Raw genomic sequence first — 8,611 nt, forward strand, 5'->3', positions numbered from 1 at the left:
CTCGCGGCTCGGGGTTAGGATTCATCCCATAGCTGCCATCCAGTTTGTTAGGAACGGGTTGGCGTTTCATCTCAGCACTGCCATCCGTTGTTGCGGGTCGGAGATTAATCCGCCGCTGCTGCCAGTTTGTTGAGACTCGGGTAGCGTTTAGGCCGGTGATCCTTCAGCCAAAGGGATGAGTACGTCCGGGAGTAAGAGCGAGAGAAAAAAGGGTTTATTTTACATATTTACAGTGGCTCCAAATATCGAAGCCCACTCCATGAGGGAGCACTTTGAAAGTCTCAGCTCACTACATGTCTGAGCAAATATCAGAACAGGTCAGGACACACCACTGCACACATGGTGTCTCCTTATAAAACCTCGGTCTTCCCTAGTTGACCCGGCTAGGGAATCAGATGACCTTGATGCAGCCAATCAGACGGGCCGTCTTGTTCGCTCCAATGTTGCACCTTCAAAGCAAGGACGAGGCAATCCGGAAACAGGGGGTTGACACTCCTTCCACGAAAGTCGGTGACCTGTTTCTTGCCCTCCGACGGTCAGCTTGCCCGGGTCAGGAAAATGGCCTTTGCACTAATCCCCGCGTCTAACGAAGGGGGGCAAGCTTCGTGAGCTTCTTTGTCATCGCGTCCCAGCTGGTGTCGCGCCGCGTCGACAAGTAGGCGGCGGCTGATGAAGGTGGTGGCATCGTGGGAAGCACCTAAAGAATGCGCACTGCCTAGTTGGGGCGCTTGTTTGCCTGTCTCGTCGGTGTCTGGCACTGTCGCCGTCTCGGCGATGCTCATGAAAGGGCCGGCCTCGATGGGAAACAATCAAAGAATGCGCCCGGCCGATTCGGGACGCAACAGTGTCGACACTCTTGCCTCTAAATACGATATTGGCGTCCTATATGAGCGTAAAATTTGACGATAAATATCTCGGAAGATAAACACTTTAGAACTGCCAAACAAAAGGAACGGTTCTTCGAATACACTTGTCCAAGTTTCCGCGATAAGCAGGTATGTAATCGCGAAAAAAAAAAAAAAACTAAAATGTTTTATTTTTCAACTTGTGAATCTGTTCACTATATTTTCTCGCGACAATTCTGTGCAAATGCTCGTAAACCACCTGTGTAAGCAGCATTTGTGCAGCTTCTTTATTAAAATGTAACCGTGGAGGCCCATTATATATTGAATTTTTTTTCTTCGGAAGAAACTGATGAAATCATTTGCTGTTATTTGGGATGGTCTCTAGCAGATGCAGTGGCTACTTTTCAAGCTGAAGTCTTGAGCGTTCTGAAACATGAATGTCCTGTTGTGAAAAAAAAGTTCATTATTTTTCCAACGATGCGTCATAATACAAAAAAGTGCAAATTTGTAGTACCTTGAAAATGACTTCAGTTTAGCTGCCGAACAGAACGTTTTTGCAACGCCTCATAGCAAGGGCGCAGAGTCTTCAGAGACCTTACTATTAAGGAACATATACTTACACCCCATCTGCTTTTTACTTGGGCGGAAAAGAATTTCAAGGTATTATCTGTGTTCTGAGTGCCAGAAAGAAGGGCTTAAGGAAAAAAAAAGAGAAAAAAGTCGGGGTAGCTTGCACTAGTGGCGCAAGGCTAAAGACACGGCGGAGCTGATCGGTTCCTAGCTGGCCCTGGCTATACGAAGCGATGCTAAGTTATACGAAATAATGCCAAGTGATGCTAAGTTTTACGAAGTGTATAAGCATTTCCTCGTGGTCCGTGGCATCGGGGAACGCCTCGCGAAGCACTTGCAGTCCGAGCTCACGTAGGAGAAGTGGGGCGAAAGCTATGCACAGTGTACGGGCGGCGCGCAGCAGACGACACGCCGGGATGACGTCACTGCGCATGCGCCAAAGCGCGCAGCTTTTGGGAGCTCAGCCGAGCCGCCGCCAGAGGCGCCTGCTGCAGTCACGGACACCGCGAGCGTTCGGCGCTAATGCGGGGAAACGGAGAAGCGCAGATGGCGTCGGCAGCACCTCTGCGCGTTGCCTCGTTGGTGCTGCTGCAATTAATTTATTTCTCTATCTCCCTCTCTCGCTCTCATTTTCTCTTTCTCTCTCCCGAGTATAGCGCGCGAAGCTCCGCGAGGTGGTTGCTAGGCAACGCAGTGGCAGGCGGCACACATTACGGCCGGCTTAAACAGATCCGCTGTTAAAAGCTTTTAGAGCAAGCTTTGAGTTGAGGATACCCTGTAAGGTATACGCGCACCTTCACCATTTCGTACCATCATCACTGACGACTGTCAGCAATGGGCTCCATTCGTACTCAGCCACACGTACATTTAAATTGGCAAAGCCCGTACTTCGGCGGTGGTAGTAAATACTTCAATTTCCCGAAAGTGCCAAAACCGGGCACACGACTCAAGTTTTGCACTGCATCTGTCGCGCCTGCATCAATGTAGCAATGCGGTACTAAAAGTACTAATCGGTTGCTCCTTCCAAATTCTAGTGCCAGCGAGCTACACTGTTTTAAAGCTGCCAGCAATGTGAGAACGCAAGCAGCATATGCGGCCTAGCTATCCGCGCGGCCGCCGCAACTCTCCGTTGACGCTCAAAAAAAAAAAAAAAAAAAAAAAAAAAAAAAAAAGCCGCCTAAGACAAGATATTCTCGAATTAGACCGTCACAAATAAATCCCTTGTGTACACTTTTCCAAATAACATCAAGCATGCACTTTCACTTGGACCACATCACCAAAGCTATATACGGGTCTTAGCAACATGAGCAATACGAGGCAATTCGCACAATTTGCAATAGGGCCTCTCTTCGCTTCGAAATACTCCCCCATCCACTTCAATACTTTTTGACGCATGTATCGCCAACTATCTACCCAAATGATGCAGTTGTATTGGTTCCATATAGGTTGTAGAATTTTGTAGGAAATAAATGAATAAATAAATGAATGAATGAATGAATAATAAATAAATAAATAAATAAATAAATAAATAAATAAATAAATAAATAAATAAATAAATAAATAAATAAGATAATCTGCCCTGGATCGCCATAATGCTTCACCACAGAGCATAGTGACACGTGTACTTGTTTCTATTTCTTCCGGGGACCGCATTTCGCCCACTAACAGCTTAAAGCTATAAAGACGCGCCTGCATGATTTGGAACGTACTCGAATGTTATCGTTGATCCTACCTGTTGTCTATGTTCTCGCCGGACCTTGCGTAATAATATTGTATGCGCGACGCGAATAGTGTTGTCCCTTTCTGGAAAGTATGCGAGCACCAGCGATTTCACTGGATCCTTCGAGGAGTCGTGTGCAAAAGCCGACGCGCTTGACCTGCACACCAGATTTCGACGAGTGTGGTCATTGCACGAAGTACTTGTTTCGCTGGGCACAGGTTCGCCCAGTTAACACTTTTGGGACTTGCGTTGTGTCACTGTGCTTTATCACCGTCACTACAACGGGACAATATCGTGATACAAAGGAACGGCCACCTATGAGCTGGATAATAAAGTGCGATCCCTTTTATACCACTATTGTTGAGAAAGCGTTTCGCGCGGAATAATTCGGTCTCTGCGTTGCTCCGAAAACTTTTGTTGCTGTTCACTCCTGATAATTTGCGATGCTTTGTTTAGCAGACGGAGAACAGTGTTGCGATTGTTTGGTCGGTTGTTGCGAAATATTTGGTTAAGCTCGAATATTCGAAAACACCGAGTAGTTCCTATTAGAATATAGTTAATGTGATTATTGAAGGTCGCACACGTCTTCGGTATAGAAATTTTTAGAGCCTTTAGCAAGAAAAGAAAAAGAGAGAAAGAACGCCGACGGCCGTATTGCGGTCTCTATTAATCATGATCGTGCCCTATAAGTAAAGCAGTTAGACTGCGGCTGCGTTCGGGCGCGGCCGTGATTAGATACACGTCTCAGTGGTGTATTTGTTGGATTAAGCAGAAGTGTATATACAGCACTTGCAGCCAAGAGGTATCGCTCTGGGCGCGCGGAAAGTAGCTTCTACGATACGTGCTGTCAGTCACGCGCAGGCATAACGCTGATTCGCTCGCTGTTCGTACACGTCGCAGTCGTAAGCGCGAGCGGGTTATTTACAACCTGCAGGTTCTGGCAGAAGCTTACAGCAGAGCGGCACCCAACTCGAAGAAACCATCTTGCATGACAAATACATGTCGTCATATGCAGCGCTTCGCATTGAACCACGATCTTCACCTAAACACTTAAATAAAACAAAATTCTGGGGTTTCACAGGCCACAACCACGATATGATTATGAGGCACTCCATAGTGGTGTACTCCGGATTATATTTGACCACCTGAGGTACGTGCACCTAAACCTGAGTGCGCGGGCGTTTTTGCATTTCGAACCCATCGAAGTGCGATCGTCGCGGTCGACATCTAACCCACGACCTCGACTCGAGGTCGTAAAGCCCAGAATTTACCTTTTTATTTTTTCCCCATATAACCACAGCGTCGCGGTCAGGGACACGATCTCGTCTCAGTCACAAAACATCATGAGAGCCTAGGCGAGAAGAGCCTAAGCGAGAGTCTAGGAAGCTTTGAAAGCGAAGCGCGTTCGCAGCTCATCTATAGGCAAAATTTCGCGTTAAGTGGCATTGTAGTGAAATGCAAATTTTACATTTCGTTCATAAATCTAGCCACTTGATGATGCATATATAAAAAGTTTGTTGACCCTAAAATTCTCAATATTTTACTGACAAGCGGTTTATCTCGAACATTACTCGTACCACGCTCTGCCATGTTTCGCAGTTGTTAATTAAGCGTGCTTTGCACTATTGTCTTGCAAATAAATCTCATGACCACTTTGCAATGCGCAAATTTTGTTTATTTAGGTCAGCAGGAGACTTCTTCTGTTCAATGCACTTTCAGACGACCGGTAGCCACTCGGGAAACATCGCTTTATCAGCGTAAGAATAAAAAAAAAAAATCACACTTTCGCCATAAGAGCGAAGCAATGAATGTGATAGCCGCATGCTAGAATATTACACTCAGTGTAAGGCTGTGGTGGCAGCATGAATTGCAGCAAACGTAAGCCGACTTGACTAAGTAAATAAAAACGAGCTGTTGCGCTAGGGGTCCTCCGTTCGAGTCCTGCCATCGGATAATTTCATTTATGTCTATTAATTAAAGCCAACGCCTTTCTTAGCGACTTCACCACCTTTTTTCCCGTATGGGGTATGTTTCAAACCTCTTTCTTGGGCCGATCCCGGAGGTAGGGCACAGCCGCGCCTATAATATTACATCATTTTCAGGTTTGAGCTCTGATATTGTTTCGCACTTTTAATATTTAAGTCTGAGAATATTTAAGATAAAAGGCGTGCACTGTCGGTGTTTTGTCATGAGTGACATTTGTTTGTGGGCTGCCAGTCTCAAAAATTCTCAGAAATAATATTGTCAAGAATGTAAGACCTGGTATGAGCAACTTTAGTGGTAGAATGGTGTGGCAATATAACCCGCATATACCGCATGCCAAATAACACGGAATCGCACATAGCATACGTATACTTCAATATATACGGAACCTCAAGGCAACGACGACGGCGAAAATTCGCTTGGAGTGTCCATATAATTCCTATCCCATTAAAATACAGTGAAGTCTCACTTGAGTGAACTTCACCCAAGGAAATAGTTGACTTAACTGAAAGTTCACTAAACTGAATATTCACTAGAATATGGAACAGCATAGGGCACAACAGACGTCGTGTCAAAAGTGTGAAATGCAGTTTACGGAGTTATGGTTTATGGAGCGTAACAGTTATATTGCTGCCTATCTCATTTCCACTGGTGCTCTTAAAACGCAAGAACTAACAAAGCTGTCTATGTCTTTGTGCACTTCCCCTGACACAGCTTGTTGATGTGACACGAAGTCTGGTAACTTTCCAAGGCAGTCTCGGCTAGAGTTGCAGGATTTGAATCTGCCTTTGCCATTGCATCTTCCTCGTCGCACTCTTCTTCTTCGGGACCAACATGGAAACAATTTCCAGATCTGATAGTTCAGCACAGCTCACTGTCACACTGCACATAGCCTTCAAACGAAGTGTTGCTGTCAACATCCACCTGGTGACAGACCTCTTTCACCATGCAGCTGGATGTTGTTCGTTCAACTGAAATATTCGGTATGTAGAAATTCGTCCAACTGAAAGATTTTTGCATTGAATGCATAGGCAAATCGCCGAGTATTTTCTAAAAGTTCGGTATTCTGAAATATTCGTTAAACCGACATTCGTACAGCTGAGAGTTTACTGTATAATATTATAAAAAACCGCAGGAAAACCTATCAACTCTTTATTGCGTCTCTGTACGTCCCCTTTTTTTCCCTGTGTGTTTAGCGCTCCAGCCACTTATTCGGTCGAGTACCAGCAAATCTAAACTTGTCAAGTTTCTTGTCTTAATTTCAAATAAGTATGACGCGCTTACTGAACAAAATATACTGAAAACGGTGATCTAAGCAAAGTTTGTCGCCTGTTTTTGTTACACGAGCATTAGTTCTCATCGATGGACGAACCTCGCCCGCGAAATGTGCCCGCTGCCTATGACGAAAGCAAGAAAAGAAGAGTCTGATTATAACTAAGCAGACTAGTATGCAGGGGCGAGCTGTGCCACGGTGGAAGTGATCAAGTTTAATTATTTTACGAAGGTCAGCACCACTGCACATGACTACGAAACGTTTTCTGCTTTGCCCACTAATTTTGTCCGTTCTTCTAGCAGGCGTTCCAGACATTTACCAACTGCCGCGAATCCGTGGATGGGCAGTCGGCGGTACACGTTGCACGCTGAATGTAGACGATAACAGTTCGATGCGAGTTTAGTCAATTTTATGGTATTCAAACCAACCCTCAAATTCAATGAATTGATAGTATACACTCCTCGTATATCCCATTTTATTTTTAGTTAAAGCGTAGAAACTTCCTGTTGTAAGTGAAAGATGCACAAAATGCCAGGCAGAGCAGCAGGATCTCATACTGAGTTACACAATTTATGCTTTCACACTTTCTTCGTGCCTTCTGAGCAGGTTCGATTTGCATCGTGCCAGACCATTCAAAGCTGCTGACTTACCACCTGCCACATTTTGCGCTCATTCCACGTTGAAGTAGAATACCGTATTTTGCTGCAACACCGCTAAAGCAGTGCACGCATTAATGCATCTCAGCGACTACTCTAAATTTATTGAGAGTGGCATCAAAACATATTTCGTGATATTCCTAAAGCGCTGGGCAGCAGCACGTTTAAATGTCTATGGCCAACGGAGCGAGTGACCGAACAGGCAGCACGCGCTGCACAAACACTGTATTACAGCGCGCACACGGCATACCTGGAGGTCAAATGATGCATGCAGTTCACCATCAAGAAAAGGGCTCACTGGCCACCAGAACGGAACAACAAGAAACACGCACGCATTGATGGCTAGCAGACGACAACATGAGCAGTAAGCGTGGTAACGGCGGTGGGACTCCGCTCGATCTCGCCGTGAATAGCGTTCAGAAACATTCCATACATACTGCTCTACAAACTTGTAGACTTGCATTTCAAATAAAAAAAAAATGCGTCAGCTTGCACTCGGCCGCGCAAGGCTTGAAACAGCGAAACTGGGTTTGGATAAGTTTTGCTAGGAAATGCTAAGCACTGCTAGGCACGGTATTCAGAATCGGCTCGCCGCCGACACGCAGATTCTCGCATGGCCGCGTGGCGCGCTTCAAGATGAGCGGCTTCTTCTTCGGGTGCCCGGATCTTCTTTGGTCGTCCCATGTCAAGGCTTCATGTACTCGCCACAGAGTCAACGAGAGTAGTGCCACCGTCGCGGCGGCTCCGAGCTTTATCTCCCCGGTGACGTCACGGCCAAGCTGCGCTTCCACACTTGCCGGGGCGTGGCTGGTCAAAACCTGCCGAGCTGCTGCTGACGCTGCCCGCGTTTCCCCGGCGCGAACGCGGGAAACGCGGACGGCGTCGGCAGCAGCTCTGCGCGTTGCCCCGTTGACGCTGCTACAATTACTTTCTCTCTTCATCTCGCTCACATTTTCTCTTTCCCACTCCCGACCATAGCGCGCGCCGCGCGCATGCTCTCCTTCCCTCTCCTTAACGTCCCATGTCAAGGCAACATGTGCATGGCCAACACAACACAACGTAGAAGAGAGAAGACCATCCTAAAGCCCCTATGACCATCCCGTTTCCTCCTCTCAACAGCCTGACGTCACTGCAATGAGATCAGCGGCGGATTGAGAGAAGGTGGTGGTAGAAACTTTTATTGCCATTGATGGTGGGGGCGAAGACCCCTACATGGCACTTGGGTGCTCCCTTACTGTGAGGACGCACCCTTACAAAGCGAAGGAGAGCCCTTGGAGCGCAATCCTTCTCATAGCACTGGAGATGATCCAGCACTGGTCTTGATGGGAAGTGCAGGTCAAAAGAGTCTCCCAGTAAGACTCCGCCACGGTCTGTGATGGGGGATGAGGGAAGGTGGGGCATGTGAGGAGGGTGTGTAGGAAGTCTCCTGGTTTACTGCAAAGTTTGCATGAGGAGGGGAATTGGTCTGGGTATCGTGCATGTAGCAGCAAGGGGTATGGGGCAGTCCGAGTTTGTAGTCGACGCCAGTGTGCGGCCTGCGCTATCGTGAGGGATGGGGCTGGGG

The sequence above is a fragment of the Dermacentor silvarum genome, chromosome 6 (genome assembly GCF_013339745.2).
Source record: "Dermacentor silvarum isolate Dsil-2018 chromosome 6, BIME_Dsil_1.4, whole genome shotgun sequence".
Classification (NCBI taxonomy): Eukaryota; Metazoa; Arthropoda; class Arachnida; order Ixodida; family Ixodidae; genus Dermacentor; species Dermacentor silvarum.